Source organism: Ochlerotatus camptorhynchus, unplaced genomic scaffold (genome assembly GCF_037179485.1).
Source record: "Ochlerotatus camptorhynchus isolate MF236.1 unplaced genomic scaffold, CSIRO-AGI_Acam_v1.1 ptg000022l, whole genome shotgun sequence".
Lineage (NCBI taxonomy): Eukaryota > Metazoa > Arthropoda > Insecta > Diptera > Culicidae > Ochlerotatus > Ochlerotatus camptorhynchus.
The window spans coordinates 1853452-1870454 of NW_027040514.1; the positions used below are offsets into that span (position 1 = coordinate 1853452).

General features: G+C 46.3%; 1 protein-coding gene and 1 pseudogene across 1 annotated transcript in view; both read right to left on the minus strand.

The window, feature by feature from the left end:
* Window positions 1-17003, minus strand: part of jeb (jelly belly) — a 184661-nt gene that overhangs the window by 132915 nt on the left and 34743 nt on the right. The window lies entirely within an intron of this gene.
* Window positions 9597-10581, minus strand: LOC135704476 (heterogeneous nuclear ribonucleoprotein L-like; annotated as a pseudogene).

Sequence of the window (17003 nt, forward strand, 5' to 3'; positions counted from 1 at the left end):
TCGTCTTCCAAATGATGGTAAATCCTTCCCCAGAAACCTAAAACTGTTCCACTTCCTACACACTTTACTCTGCAAGCAACTCTCCAGTCGTATCGATCGAGCCAATCCACGAACCACCACCCACCGCATCGGTTTGACATCGCCTCAGTGGAAGCATCCCACCCATAACCCACAATCGGTCCGGGTTTTTATTTTTCAGGGAATGGATTTCCAGAGCTCAAATCTGTCTCTCGTTAGCGAGCACACGTAGGCAAACACACGGCTCTCGAGCTCACGTCGTCGGTTGCAGTGGCGACTTCCCCGTCGCCCAACGATAGTGTGTGTGAGCGTGTGCATTTTTGCTAAATTCTATTTCCATCCGAGAGAGGGAATGATTGCTACCAGGCTCCAGTCCGCTTAAGGAGCTCCCGAGGGGGAAATCTATCTTTCAATTTCTGTCCCCTCCTTCTAGGAAGATAAAACTAGATAGCAGGCAAAGGTAACTGACTCCTTTCGGCTTCGGTTGATGTGGGATCGAACGGGGTTTTTTTTTTCTTCATCGAAATGATTCTGCATTCTGTTTTTGGAGCTTGTTTGTCTGTGGTGGTTTTATTGCAGGTGTAGCCGGGTCAAGCCGGATGATTTGGAGCTTGCTTCCAGAAACTTTTGCTACCAGTGCAAGTAGTTGTTGAAATTCGGTTGCAAAAATGGACCGGAACCCGTCTCTTGCTCTCTGCGAAACGTTGAAATAATGCCTGGATCAGTGCTGATAAAAATCATTCCTTCTACACCTTGGGGCAAGACAGCTTACGATCATGATTATAATCGGAGTTAAGGCCCAAGCGCAATGGCAGCGGAAGTGGAAAAGCCCGATCTGAGTAAGCCTACTTGTCGAATTGAAAACTAGTTACAACCAAATCGACTTCGGTTAGGCATGTTGATGTCATTTGTGACAACTGTCAAACTTTCCGTTTCCGTTCCGCTTCCGCCCACATTGCGTTTGGTCCTTTAGTTTTGAGTAACTCTGATTAACTTGCATTGCTCAACAACATTTACACATAGCAACCTGGTTGTTTGGTTGAAACCGATGATGTCAAGCAAAGGTAATTCAGTGACTGTTGTGGTTAATGCAGTCACCGGGCGGTCCCTTGTTTCAGCGTGAGAGTATTCGTGAACGAGAAGAATATATAGGATAAATGTCAGTCGAATTGTCAGACGATACAAATGTCAAATGTAGAATTGCTTTGTCATTATCTGGTGAATCGAGTGCAACATTATATATTATTACGTAAATATTATACTACAGTAAATAAGTACCTTTTATTTGATTTATATTCTTGTTTCTAGACTGGATAAGAGAAAATTGAATTCTTTATTTGTTACATTCATTGGTACATTGTGTAAGGAGACTAAATGTAAGAAAACATGAATTTATATTGTTGCTATCCTAACCTTAAATAAATTTACAGCTTTGAGCTATCTTGATCGGGAACACAGACGAGTTGCTTTGAAGACCTCCGAAATAATTTCAACATAATCTCAAAGATTTATAGAGTACCGAGAATGGAGAAATCGTTTGTTCGTCAGACTCGTTCCAAGACCAAGGCTGCCAAACAGTCTAATCTCTTCGGTGAAGAACATCTTAGTACTTCTGAACACGATCTGGACCTGACAGAGGATGGATTTATGCCTTCGATGATCGATTTTGAGCACGGACAGGATCTCGATTGTGCTGTATGTGATCAACCCAACAATGCAGAATTGTATATGGTCCAATGCGGAGGATGCAAGCGTTGGAACCATTTTTCGTGCGCGAGGGTGGATACGAATACTGTCCATTCGAAGGAGTTTTGCTGTGCGGAGTGTTCGTCGAAGAGAGTACCAGAGCGATCAGCTAGGTCGGGATCTGGTCGATCGAGTGCTACAAGCGGTCGTAGGTCCCACATTGACCGTGAAATCCAACGTCTGGAGGACGAGAGGCGAGCTGAAGAGCAGGTAGAACAGGAGCGGATACAGCAAGAGAAGTTGCTGATTGAGAAAGCCGCTAAGGAGAAACTGGAGCGGGAAAAGCAGTTCATAGCTAGAAAGCACGAGTTGCTCCGCCAGCAGGATGATGACATTGAGAGCTTTGTGAGTCGTCGTAGTAGCAGTAGTAGTATACTAAAGGTGGAGAAATGGGTTGAGCAGCATATTTCCCGCACCGGCGCCGTCGGTGGTAGTGAGAAAGAAAACATTCCAGAGTCGGTCGAACCACAAGAGTCTATCCCTGTTGGTTCGTCTACTCCGTTGGGTGGTAGCGCAATCACTGCTGGAAATCAGCAACCAGCTGCTGACGAGCAACGGGCATCTGTACCCCGTACGATCGAGAGCATCACTATTGGTGACAGTCCGGAGGAAGATTTCCCCAAGTTGCATTTGGTAAACATTCAACCATACACGCGGCTTTTGGAGGAGTCAGGACCAAACTTTCCAAGTATTGAACTGACCTTGAAGCGACCGAATACCGGTGCGAACCCGAAGATCATCGGAAAGTTAACGAACCCTATCTCTCGCCCTACCCCCTTTGAAAAATGGACGCGTGAGACAAATGAACTTCAAAAGCGTGGCAAAGCGGAACTGCAGCAAGCATACGACGAGAAGAAGGAATTAGAGAATCGATTACACGAAATTGAATCGAACTTGAAACGGCAACGTCACATGGAACTAGAACACCAGCAGGAGAACGAATTGAGGCGAAGGCGAGAAATAGAACTTGTAAACCGACTGAATCGACTGGAGGAGCAGCGTGCAGGAGAGCGGCAACAGCTACAGGAAGTGGAAAACGCATTGAAAAGACAACTAGAGGATAGTCAGCAACGATATCAGGCACTGGAAACCAAACGGCGGCAAGAACATGCTGCGCGAGAAGAAGAGCTACGGCGACTTAAAGAACGAGAGCAGCAGCTTGCTCAGCAACTGGAATCGGTTCTTCTACGAGAGAAAATCGGACATCCATCACATGCAGCATTACCGGAGTCCACGGGAAGTGGTACATCTCTGGCGTCCATGGTGAGTGATTCTCGATTTCATAGTTTCGAAGCAGATTCTGTAGCGTATGCGGATAGAAAGACACCTTGTCCTAGTGTCATTAGTACGGTGGGTAGAGCAGGAACACCTTGCACTTTTACCATAAATCGAGAGATAGGGCCGACAAATGTAACGCAGTTTAATCAATACCACCCTCCAGGGTTAGACAATTTCGGTAGGACTAATTTCTTGAATGCCCAATACGGACCTACGCGTCAACAGCTAGCAGCTAGACAGGTGATCCCAAAGGAACTCCCCACGTTTTCTGGGGATCCTACTGAATGGCCTCTCTTTGTAAGTAGTTACCAGCATTCAACAGATGCATGTGGCTATTCAGACTCGGAAAATTTGCTGCGTCTACAACGTTCGTTGAAAGGAATCGCAAAGGAGTCGGTGAGCAGCTTTCTGCTACACCCATCGACAGTACCTCAAATTATGTCAACTCTACAGACCTTGTATGGGAGGCCCGAGCAAATCGTGCATCACATGGTGACCAAAGTTCGTGCCACTCCCACACCAAGAGCGGACAAGCTGGAAACTCTAATCCAGTTTGGTCTAGTTGTCCAAAATCTGTGTGGACATCTACAAGCGATTTTAATGGAAAATCACCTTTCCAACCCCATTATACTACAAGAGCTCGTCGATAAACTTCCAGCCAACATCAAATTCAGCTGGGCACTGTACCAGGAGCAACAGCCGATTGTCAACTTGAGGACGTTTGGCGAATATATGGGAAGAGTCACGACCGCTACTAGTGGAATAACTAATGTTTGTCCGATTTCAAAGCATCAGAAAGATGAAAAACCTAAGGCGAAGGAAAAAACATATGTGAACACACATACTACGTACGAAAAGAAGAAGCAAGGATCATCTGCCAGTCTTCCTAAAGGTGATCAACGGGTAGAGTCATCGAACATAAAGCGCAACGAAAGCGATACAAAAAAGGAATGTCCGTTGTGCAAATCGCATGACCACATCGCAGAGAAGTGCGTCGAGTTCAAGAAGCTCTCAGTGAACGAACGCTGGAAAGTGGTGAAGGAAAAGAAACTCTGTCGGAGATGTCTGATCGCACACACTCGCTGGCCATGTGAAGGCGAAGTTTGTGGAGTAAACGAATGTCAGAAACGTCACCATCGGCTACTTCATTACGACCCTAAGCCGGAACAGCCTTTGACTACTACGAATGCCACTGTCACTGTCCACCGACAACCAGTTACGTCGACCTTATTCAAAATACTACCGGTCACGTTGTACGGCAAGACAGGCACTATCGACACTTACGCATTTCTTGACGATGGATCATCTACAACTCTCCTAGAGCAATCAATAGCTGACAAACTTGGGGTCGATGGCAAGGTGCAATCCTTGTGCATGCAGTGGACCAGCGGAATCAACAAGAAAGTAGCTACAACTCAAATCGTTAAGCTAGGTATTTCGGAACCTGGGAGTAGAAAGGTGTATCAGTTATCAGAAGTCTACACAGTTGAGAACTTGGGGCTTCCGGAACAATCGATTGATGTAGATGAGTTAGCTAAACGGTACAAGCACCTACAACGTTTACCGGTGAAGAGTTTCCAGAGGGCTACGCCAGGACTGCTGATTGGAGTAAATAATATTCATCTACTAAATACTGCCAAAATACGTGAAGGGAAGGAGCAAGAGCCTATTGCTGCAAAAACTCGCATCGGATGGGTTGTTTGCGGTTGTCTGCCTGGTGAAGAGAATCAGTTTCTACATCGTCAGATGCACATTTGTGCGGAATTAACCGAGCTCGATCTACATAATTACGTTCGAGAATTCTTCTCGGTGGAAAGCATAGGTGTCGCCGTTGCACCGAAGCTTGATCCTTGAAGGAACGACGATACGGAAGACGGACGGAAAATTCGAGACAGGGCTGCTGTGGAAACAAGACGATTTCGAGTTCCCTGACAGCCGACCGATGGCCGAGCGACGACTGAAATGTCTCGAGCGGCGCCTGGAGAGGGATCCGAAGCTGTATGACAGCGTGCGTCAACAGATAGCAGATTACGAGTTTAAAGGGTACATCCACGTAGTGACCGATGAAGAAAGGGCTAAGTTTGATCCACGCCGTACTTGGTACTTGCCGCTTGGGGTAGTCTTAAATCCCAATAAACCTGGCAAAGTGCGCGTGATATGGGACGCGGCCGCCAAAGTAAATGGTGTGTCGTTGAACACGATGTTACTAAAGGGACCGGATCTGCTGACCCCGCAAATGAGCGTAACGTTCAAATTCCGTGAACGAGAAGTGGCGATGTCTGGGGATATTCAGGAAATGTTTTTGCAAGTCGGGATCAGAGAAGAAGATCGAAGTGCACTTTTATTCGTTTTCCGTAACTCCCCATCTCAGCCCATGGTCACTATGTCGTCTGACGTTGCTATATTCGGGGCAACCTGTTCGCCAGCACAGTCTCAATATGTAAAGAATCTGAATGCGGCGGAGCACGAGCAAGAATATCCACAGGCGGCTGCGGCAATTAAGAATAAGCATTACGTCGACGACTATCTCGACAGTGTCGACACAGAAGAAGAGGCGGTTGAGTTGGCATTGGCAGTAGCGGAAGTGCATCAAAAAGCAGGCTTTCATATTCGGAATTGGGTGTCAAACAGGTGCAAGGTTCTGGAAGCTATTGGAGAGATCAATCCAGCAACAGTGAAGAACCTAACGATGAACAGTCAGAGTGGTTTTGAGCGATTGCTGGGGATATCGTGGTTGCCCGGTGAAGACGTCTTCTGCTTTAAACTTGGCGTACAAGGAGAGCTTCAAGAACTAGCAAAAGGTGATAGAGTGCCCACCAAACGGATGATGCTCAGTTTCTTAATGAGAATTTACGATCCATTAGGGTTGGAGGGTTCGCTGGTGATCCAGGGAAAAATATTAATACAGGACGTGTGGAAAACAAACGTGGAATGGGATCAACAGATCCCTGAAGAACTTGTTGGGCGTTGGAAGGCGTGGCTGCAAGTGCTGAAGGAGTTGGAAAACGTGAAAATCCAGCGATGTTACTTTCCTAGGTACGATCCTAACTGCTACGATTCATTGGAGCTTCATATCTTTGTGGATGGTAGCGCACAAGCATATTCTGCAGTCGCTTACTTTCGCGTACGTGACCGAGGGCAGATACGATGCTCTCTGGTTGCGTCCAAAACAAAGGTTGACCCACTGCAGCTTTTGTCGACCCCCCGTATTGAGCTGCAGGCGGGGGTAATTGGCACACGGTTGCGTAAAACAATAGAAGAAGGTCATTCCGTCAAAATCAAGCGAACGTATTTCTGGAGCGATTCAAGTACAGTTGTCTCTTGGATTAGATCGGACACCCGACGTTACCGACAATATGTAGCTTTTCGCGTCAATGAGATCCTGAGTTTGTCGAAAGTTGACGAGTGGCAATGGTTAGGAACGAAGATTAACGTAGCAGACGAGGCAACAAAATGGGGGAAAGGCCCGAACTGCAAACCAGATAGCAGGTGGATGCGTGGACCAGCGTTCTTGTATGAAGAGAAGGATGACTGGCCGAGAGATAGGTTGGAGTTACTGGATGAAACTGTGGAAGAACTACGTCCAGCATACGTGTGCAGCCATATGTTGATAGTTCCAGTGGTTGATGTAGATCGTTTCTCGAAGTACGAGCGACTACTACGTAGTGTCGCGTACGTACATCATTTTTACGACGTCATGCTGCAACGGGCAAGAAATGGACTTCGTGATCACTCAGGAGTATTGACATGTGATGATTTGCAGAAAGCTGAACGAATTTTGTGGCGTATTGCGCAATCGGAACATTATCCAGATGAAGTGGCGACATTGAAACGTAACATGGATGCGGGGCCAGAACAGCGGAAACCGTTGGACAAAAATAGTCCGATTACGAAACTGACTCCACAGCTCGATGAACATGGAGTTCTACGATTCAGTAGCCGACTCGCAGCAGCTGAATACGTCAGCTATGATACCAGATATCCTATTATCCTACCAAGACAACATCAGATCACTAAATTGCTTTTGGATTGGTACCATCGTAAATTCCGACACGCGAACAACGAAACTATCGTTAATGAAGTCAGGCAGAAATTCTATATCCCGAAGTTGAAGTACGTTCTGCAGCTCGTCGCTGCCAATGGTGTCGTGTCTATAAAGTTAGACCTGTACCTCCAAAAATGGGACAACTTCCAAGGGTTCGAGTCACGCCATTCTTACGACCATTTACATTTGTAGGGATCGATTACTTTGGGCCCTACTACGTAAAGGTAGGACGCAACTCGGTCAAACGCTGGGTTGTTTTGTTTACGTGTCTCACTATCCGCGCAATACATATGGAGGTAGCCCACGGTTTAACAACTGATTCGTGTAAGAAGGCCATTCGGCGATTTGTCGCCCGAAGAGGAGCTCCGCAAGAAATATATACTGATAATGGCACGAATTTTGTAGGTGCTAGCAGGGAGCTTCAAAACGAGTTGCGATCGATTAATACTACGATGAGCAGTACGTTTACGGACGCGAATACCAAGTGGAGGTTCAACCCCCCAGCAGCACCTCATATGGGTGGCTGTTGGGAGCGAATGGTTCGATCCGTGAAAACTGCATTAGGATCGTTACCAACAGCGCGAAAGCTGGATGACGAGGGGTTCGTGACGCTGCTGGCTGAAGCAGAACACATGGTCAACTCGCGACCGCTAACGTTTGTACCACTGGAACATGAGCAACAGGAGTCTTTAACCCCGAATCATTTTTTGATGCTGAGTTCTAGTGGAGTGCGTCAAGCGGTCAAAACCCCCGTGAACACAAAGAAGGCTTTGGCAGAGGGATGGACTTTAATCCAACATATGATGGACATATTTTGGCAGCGATGGATTGTCGAGTACCTACCGGTTATTTCCCGACGCAGCAAATGGTTCCAAGATGTAGCACCGGTAAAGGAAGGAATGTTAGTGGTGATAGCTGGTGAAGGGAACCGTAATGGTTGGGTACGAGGTCGAGTGATCCGAACTTATCTAGGTAAGGATGGAATAGCACGTAAAGCGGACGTAGAGACATCTAGCGGTGTGTTAAATAGACCTGTGAACAAACTAGCGGTACTTGATGTAGTTCCAGTTGGTGACGCCGAGAAGGATCTTGTGCGTCACGGTGGGGAGGATGTTGTGGTTAATGCAGTCACCGGGCGGTCCCTTGTTTCAGCGTGAGAGTATTCGTGAACGAGAAGAATATATAGGATAAATGTCAGTCGAATTGTCAGACGATACAAATGTCAAATGTAGAATTGCTTTGTCATTATCTGGTGAATCGAGTGCAACATTATACAGATGGGCATACCTAGGCACTTTCATCGGCACCCATGGTTAGAAATGTTCATGATATTTAAAGTTATTGGCAACACTGTACTATATCTGCGCCTGCTCATGTCAAAATGTTAATCATTGTTGTTGACACAACCCAATTTTTGGTTTCATAGCTCCAACCGTGAATTTACGGCGAAGTTCTGCCATGGATTCCTCACATCGCACATATTTTCCAAACATTAGCTATATACCGGTCAAAAGTCAACGCGGTATGCTTGCGGGATGAGCGAGGTCATCAAGGCGATGACCGTTGCCAAGTACAGCTGTAATCTGGGGGTGATACTGGAATTCTTCCGGATGATGCTGGAGTCGCTACCGGAAGACTTCGAGATCGTAGAACCTCCACTCAAGACGATCGAACTGTTCGAGGATCTGGTGCGGAAGGCTTTGGTGTTTCAGAACAGTTTGATCGAAGTTGGGAAAGTGGTGGCATCGTTCCAGAAGCTTATTATAAAATATGACCATGCAGGGACGGCTACTGGTCATAATGCCGATTCGGAATGTGATTCGTGAAGGAACTGAAATCACAGCCGAAGGAGGTTTAGTGGAATTGTAAGATGTTGATTGGTCAGTTGTTGGGCTTAAAGGTGAGCTCCTGAAAGTCAACATCGGTGAGTTGGTTGAAGGATAGGCTTAGCTCTCGGACACGAGCCTGGTAGGCGCTTGAAATAGAATATTTCTAGGCTTGATGAAGAAGAATTCCCGGTGAAGTGTAAAGTGACCGGTGTTTTCCATGGTGCGATTGTAGCAGTTCGGTAAGCATTTAAACATCGAGATGTTTGCAATAATCCTTGTAGAACTGATTCGAACGCAGCTTTTCGAATTGATTATGGAATCCGAGTGGCACAGAAGGTCGTAAGGGGATCGGTGTCCATACAAAGACCACCATCTGGCCGTACTAGTTTTATCAGAGGTCGTTTATCATGTTTGATTGCATAACACTTCACCACTTCGTTGATCAGTCAACCGAGATTCAGTTCCATTATTCGTTCCTCATCGTAACTGACATCGATGAATTCGCCTTCGATGATCACTCGGACCATGTTCGGAGGTAGAATCTTTACCGGTGTTTGGTTTCCCACCATCGACAGCGCCCCAACTTTTACAGAGGCCAGAGACACGTGTGGCCTTGGATGGTGCTGACAATGACGATGATGATCGTTGATGGTGGGGTGAGAGCTGACAAACGAGTTACGTCATTGCTTTTGCTTTCCTTCTGAGGACATGGAATCCATCTTAGGTGGCGGCCAGGGTAGACGCGACACGTGACGCGACCAATTCAAACGAATCTTATTATTAATTATTATTTCTTGCGTGAGTCGCATCGCGTCGTGACTACCCTGACCGCCACCTTCATCGTGTTCGGATCTGAGACAGCCGCCCGTCACAGAAATGGGCGTCACACCACCGGAAGCTGCTGCCACGACGGAGGCTGTCGCGGCCGCTGCCGACATTGGGTTCCCAAATGCTGGTGACATGCCCATGCCCATGTTTTCGATGTTCTCGTTGCTCCACGCACCGTTCATCGTCTTGGACGAGGAAAAACACAGCTTCATAATGAACGGGAATTATGTGCCTTTGTGATCGATCGCGCTGTGACTGTACTTTATGATGGCGTTCACCACCAGGAATACGCTCGGGAACTCGACCAATCCGAAGGAGGAACGTTCCAATTTCAGCGGGAACATTCGCACTTGCGACAGGTGGCAGTCCTTGGTGGTGAATGCAGTCAGCAGCAGATCCTCGGATATAACGAATCTTGCTCGGTGGCAGAATACTATTTTTGCTGGCCCTAGTCAACGAAAGGAAGCCATTGGTCTTGGAGACGCTGTAGTCCTTGAAGCTGCTCGAATTGTCCGGCAGGGTGTAGGGGTTGGTGGACTCTGACAAGTAGTTTTGCTTGGAAAATGCAATCTGAATTTTGCTACTATCATTCCCGATTGGAATGTTGTTCAAGTGCGGGATGCTGCGTTCGATTGGTTCGACTGCGATGTCGTCTCCCATCTGGACCGTGGCGGTACCCTTTTTGCTCTTCAGGAACTTTATCCTGATATTTCCGTACAGCTTATCGGTGTTGGCTGTGCTGTTATCGAGTCCGTAGACCATCATGACTGCGCCGTGTTGCTGTGCCGGTTGAATGAAGTTGGCTGGTCCATTTCGGGTCAACTGTGCGTCCTTCATCAGTCCGACGTGTGTTCCGGCTCCCAGAAGGGTTCGTCGTTGTACGGGGTCGGCTTTCTGCCGAAGATGCTAGGATCGTGTAGCAACGGGGCTCGTCCTTGGAGACGGCTGCTTCCAATGTGTTGTCCCAACTGGAGTCCGTGTCGTTTTTGTAAACATTGAAAAACAAGAGCTGTTAAAATACTGGTTTGCCAAACAAGGCATTATTCACAAGCAAACAAAAGTCAGTTCAATGACTTCTCGGCACTGTCGATACAGCTGGGGCACTCTGAGACACACTGAGAAAAAAGTTGGCTCAAAATAAGTGTGTAGAGTGACCACCCCTTGTGAGGGATTGAATTTCAGACTTAAAAAAATTTAATTTTTTATTTCAAGATCTGCCAAAATCGGATAGGCTGGGCACGTCGTAAGAATGTCGGACGACTGCCCGGTGAAAATGATTCACAATAACGAAACGACTGGAATAAAACGAAGAGGTGCGCAGTGGGAAAAGTGGATCGATCAGGTGGATGGCGATGTGCAGTGGAATGGAAACGACTTCTGTGTACAGCTAAGGACACCTAGGCCTAAGTCTGACTGGTAAGGTAAGTGCAATGGAAAGATACAAGAGTCCCGTGTCATCCGGCAAATGTAAAAGTTAATCATCGATATGTGTACATTAGAGTGATTCATTATGAAAAAAAGTTATGAAATTCTGACAGGCCACCCTCCAGTTCGATTCATAACCTCAAAATATGAGCCTATGCAAAAAATGGTAAAGATTGATGAAGGTTTAGAGGGTGCGCCAGGTCCATATTTTAGGGTTACGAATCAAACTGAAAGGTGGTCTATCATAAATTCATCTTTTTTTTAAAACCAAGCACCCCATGGGTGTGCAAGCTTTGTATATGAACCGACGCTTCAGTTCGTCAACCGGAAGAGAAATATGTTTTATGATGTCATTGAAAACAAGTGTTTCATATGTTTGAAGAGCAAGCAAGTCAACAGAAAAGCTTAGCTACAACAAGAGGTGAAGTAGCAAGAACGAAATCATGAACAATCGTTGGACTTGGAATTGTGAATTGATAGAAGTACTCGATCAATGAAAACAGCGTAGATAATGGTTCAATTCCAATTAGCCTATCGCTGAACTGGTACAATATTTATTGTTCTCCACAAAGAAGACCATATAACTTTCCAGACTCTATAAAGTTCAATTCAATGACCTTTCCAACGGAACCTACTGAAAGCCATCCAACGACCATGTGAAGAGGGGTCCTCCAGCTTCCCCCACATATTCATGAGCTCCTGCTTCCCCATTATTCTCAACCCTCTCCGGTGTAGTGGGACCTTGTCAAAGGAAATCGCCATTTTGATGCCATCATCATTTGATATTTTACTTCGCTTGGCGTCACAATTTATAATGCATTTTCATACTGTGGCCGTCGTCGTCGTCGTCGTTCGTTGGATGCTGAGACTGGTTCTTCAGTGTATACGGGAAATGTGAAATCCCCATGGTCTAGTTCTATTTAGTTCGGGGTAAATGATGCATCGCTTTGAAAGCCCACCACCATCAACAGCAGCAAAGTTTATGCACGTGTGAGTGTGCTTTCAGCACGTCGTCGTCGGCGTCGTTCGCGTTGCAGGAAATCCAATGAATCTAATGGTGTGAGCAACCCTGTCAGCTCCAGTAGGAGAAATTGCAAACTAAAACTAACAGCTCTGGCATGTGTGCGGCCCTACTCATCATAAATGCGCGGCTACCACTCTCTCGTCGATGGCCATAAGCCGGGCGAGCAAGGAGCAACTTTTAGGAAAACCTTTCAAACCGTGAGGGTGATGTATTGAACGGTCGGGCGCGGGTGATCAGCTTTGTAGTTGGGGGCGAGAAGTTTCGGATTCAGGAATGTGTTAACCGTCCACCTTGAATAGCGGATGGTATTATGTTGCACTGACTGGGGAGAATGAGTGGTAGCAGCCATTTTCTTCATTATAAACATCGGAAACTGAAACGAGCAAACGGGTTTCCGTTCTTCTGTGAAGCTATATTTTTCAATGTCGGTTCAACCGAATAGGAGGGAAAGAAGCCAGTTGATTAATTTCAGATTGTGTGTATCTTTTAAATTATGCATTTAGCATCGAACCGTACGTAACGTAAATGCCTAAGTTGTACGTAATTAATTTTATGGAGAATAAGCATGTATCCAAATGTGCGAAAAAGAATGTCCCCTGCAAGTTGTGTGGTAAAATATATAAACATTTAATTGCTCTCCATGTCCATAAGGGTAGACATTGCCACAAGAAAAGATATCGGATACACGGATAGAGGCTGCCTAAAAGTAAATCGGTACGCCCCTCGCACGCCGCTAGCACGCCCCTAGTGCTGGGAATCGAAAATCTTTGACAGTGGTTTGTTTACACTTCTATAGAGAACAACTGGTGCAAGTTTGATCAAAGTAGTCGATCGCGTTCAGTAATAACGTCAAATGGAACTCGAAAGAAGAAAAATATTGTACACAAACACCTGGAAAATCCGGAATGGTCCGGTTCCAAGCTGGCTAAAGTGCTGAAAATGCCGAAAACAACAGTTTGTCGAGTGCTCAAATCTACAAGGAAACCCTGAGTGTGGAAAGAAATCAGTGGACCTACGAAAAAACTGGAAACACGGATCGTCAGCTGCGCAGCAAGGTGTTGAGTTGCGTTAAAGCCAACCCCGGTCTTTCGATCCGAGATGTGGCCAGAAGGTACAACGCCACCTTTTAAACGGTGCGAAACATCCTTGCCAGGGAAGCATACAAGCCGTACAAAGCCAGTAAACATCCAAACCGGCGCATGAAGCAGAATTCCGTGGCCAAAAAACGTGCAAGACTCTTGTACGACCGTGTTTTGACGAAACACAAGGGCTGCACTTTGATCGATGACAAAACATACGTCAAACTCGATTTTAAGCAACTTCCCGGTCAAAAGTTTTACATCGTGACTGGACGTGGGGATGTTCCGGGAAGATTCAAGTTCGTGTTTGCCGACAAGTTCGCGAAGAAGGCCATTATGCTGCAGTAGGATACTCGTCCAATTGTGGAGCAATATCGAAAGAAGCGAAGACAACAAACTCACCTTTTCCGGGATAAGAAGCGTCGTCGCCTGGAAGAGGCAGAGTGCGAAGAAATCTAGACCAACAATTAAAATAGGCGGAACAACCAAACGTAAACAATGGCTTTAAACGCAAATTCCTCGAGAATCAAAGCACACCCAAGCAATCTAACACCGTCATCTGACAGAGCAAACTTCCTTTATCGAATGACATTGTTAGTTTGCGTGGGAGTGTTTTGATTCTCGAGAATGTTGTGTTTAAAGCCATTGTTTGCGTTTGGTTGTTCCGCCTATTTCAATTGTTGGTCTAGAAATGGAACAGCTGTATCGTCGTTCACAATAGACCCGGAAGTTCTACAAGAAACTCAACGGATCCCGCAAAAGCTTTGTGCCGCGAGCCGAAATGTGTCGGGATAAAGATAGAGGTATCTTGACGGACGAACACCTTAATGGCACAGAGGCGGAGAGCCAAGACAGCAGGAGGAACGGCTTCATCGGTGCGGTGGACGAAGTACAAGTAACAACTCCTACGATAAGTGAAGTTAAGGATGCTATCAAACAGCTAAAGCACAATCAGGCAGCTGGGAAGGATGGTATCGGAGCGGAACTTATCAAAATAGGCCTGGAACAGTTGGCAACTTGTCTGCACCAACTGGTAGTCAGGATCTGGGATACAGAATAGCTACCGGAGGAGTGGAAAGAGGGAGTAATATACCCAATATACAAGAAGGGTGACAAGCTAGAATGTGAGATCTACCGAGCGATCACCATTCTCAACGCAGCCTACAAAGTGCTTTCCCAGATCATCTACCGCCGTCCATCGCCGCTAGCAAGCAGATTTGTGGGAAGTTATCGACGACAACAGAGCAAATCTTCACGTTGCGGCAGATCCTTCAAAAATGTCGCGAATATTAAGTTCCTACAAACCAGCTATTCATCGATTTAAAAGCCGCTTACGAGTATCGACCGTTGACCGTTAACAACTATGGAATATTATGGACGACAACGGTTTTCCCGGGAAGCTGACCAGACTGATCAGGGCTACGATGGATGGTGTACAGTGCTGCGTAAAGATATGGAATGCGATGTTCGACCCATTTGAAACTCGCAAAGGACTTCGACAAGGCGATGGCCTTTCCTGCCTCCTGTTTAACATTGCGCTAGAAGTTGTTATGAAACGTGCGGGCTTTAACATGCGGAGCAATAAGTCCAGCCAGTTCATCTGCTTCGCTGACGACGTGGACATTGTCGGAAGAACGCTTCAGGTGGTGGCGGACCAGTACACCAGGTTGAAACGTGAAGCAGAAAAGGTTGGGTTAAAGGTGAATACGTCAAAGATAAAGTATCTGTTATCTGGAGGAACCGAGCGCGATAGGGCTCGCGTTGGCAGAGGTGTGACGATAGACGAAGATGAGTTTGAGGTGGTGGATAAATTTGTGTACCTCGGATCATTGGTTACGTCAAAAAACAACTGCAGTAGAGAAATTCGGAGACGCATTATTGCCGGAAGTCGGGCCTACTACGGACTCCACAAGACCGTAAGGTCGGGTAAGCTTCATCTCCGCAGTAAGTGTACCATGTACAAGACGCTGGTAGGACCGGTAGTACTCTACGGGCATGAGACATGGATGATGCTTGAGGACGACCTGCAAGCACTGGGAATTTTCGAACGACGCGTGCTTAAGATGGTGTTTGGAGGAGAAGAATGAACTACGAACTGGCGCAACTCTATGGTGAACCCAATCTCCAGAAAGTCGCTAAAGCTGGAAGGGTACAATGGGCGGGACGCGTTGTAAGAATGCCGGTTAATAATCCAGCAAAAATGGTGTTTACCTCAAATCTGGCTGGAACGAGACGCAGAGGAGCGATCTAGGAAGTGTGGGACGCTCGAGGAATTTGAGACAAGCAGCCAAAGCCTGAGGAACGTTGGACCAGCAAAAGTAAATTAAAGTAATGTAATTATTATAAAAGACAGTTTTCTTCCATAATACCACTACCGGCCAGTGGGGTTAGATTGTATACACACACACACACACAACTCTGAAAACCGTAAACTTCACGTCTGAAGTAACAAAACACTTTGATTGAAAGTACCTCAGGAAGTTTCTCCCGTCTACTCCAGGAAGTTCTACTAAACTACTACCGGAAATATCTGCCGAATTCTTCCAGAAGTTTGATTCGAATTCCTCTGAAAGCTTCTTCGTGAGCCTTTTGCGGAGGTTTTCGTTTTTCGAGTTCTATTGGAAGGTTTTTCCGAGCTTTTTATTCCAACTTTCTAAACTTCCTTTCTGGTTTCTTCTGGATATGTCATCCGATGATTTTTTCCGGAAGTTTCTCCAGAAGTTTCTCAACATTTTTCTAGGCAGTTCCCCGGATGTTTTCCAACTTTATTCAAACTTCCTCCAGCAGATCTTTTTTCTTCTTTTGCAAAAAGTTCGGGTTTCTTCAGAAGATAATTCAAACAATCTCCGGAAAGCCATCCGACTTTTCTGGAAATGCCATCCTTAGTCCAAAAGTTAAATAAATTGAAATAGTAGATACCGATGAATACCGGTTTTTGAAAACCTTCGATATCGATAAGCTTAAAATCTGGCAACCCTGCACCGGAACGATAGCATTATTTATATTTTCATTTTGTCTGGAGACTAAGTCTTGCGTTAACTTCCTAACAACTACAACAACATCAAATCGGTTTTGATGAACCGTAGCTGTATTGGCTTTGGTGTCCTTGGCCAAGGCGACCGATGCGCCCTCAGTAAGCCAACCAAACGGTAGATGGATAAACTTTCCAAGTGAGTTGGATGGAAAAGTTCTACCTCTGCCACCCAGCACGATGCAAGCTGAAGTGGAGTTGTTCCGCCAGACGAGCAGCAGGAACGGCAGCTAAATCATTATTGATTGTTCCGAAACGTCCGTCGCCGGGACCATATAGACCAGGTTGATGCTGGAGAAATCCTTGATTAATAGAGTTGTACCGTGTCTTCCTACACGACGACGACGACGACGACGACGACGATGTGGAAGACGTGCTCGGAGTTTTGACAACCCTCCCGCTCGTTAGACAAACTGAAGAACACTCGGCGTGGGAGTTGCACATGAGCGTGTGCCAAAAAGTCTGTAATGAAATATGGCATGAGTAATAAATTTTGCTGATAATGTGAGTGCAGAACGGGATCCAAAATATTGCTTCGAAGACCGTAGCGAGCATGGTCCAGGGTCCTCGTCGGGATCAGCCTAATGGTGTTTCGTTGTCTGGCAAAGGCATATTATTGGAGGAGTGACGTTGGAGAGCTCCTAGGGAAAACAGTTTATCGCTTGAGCTTGGACGCCGCCGGCATCGTTTTGGGGTATGG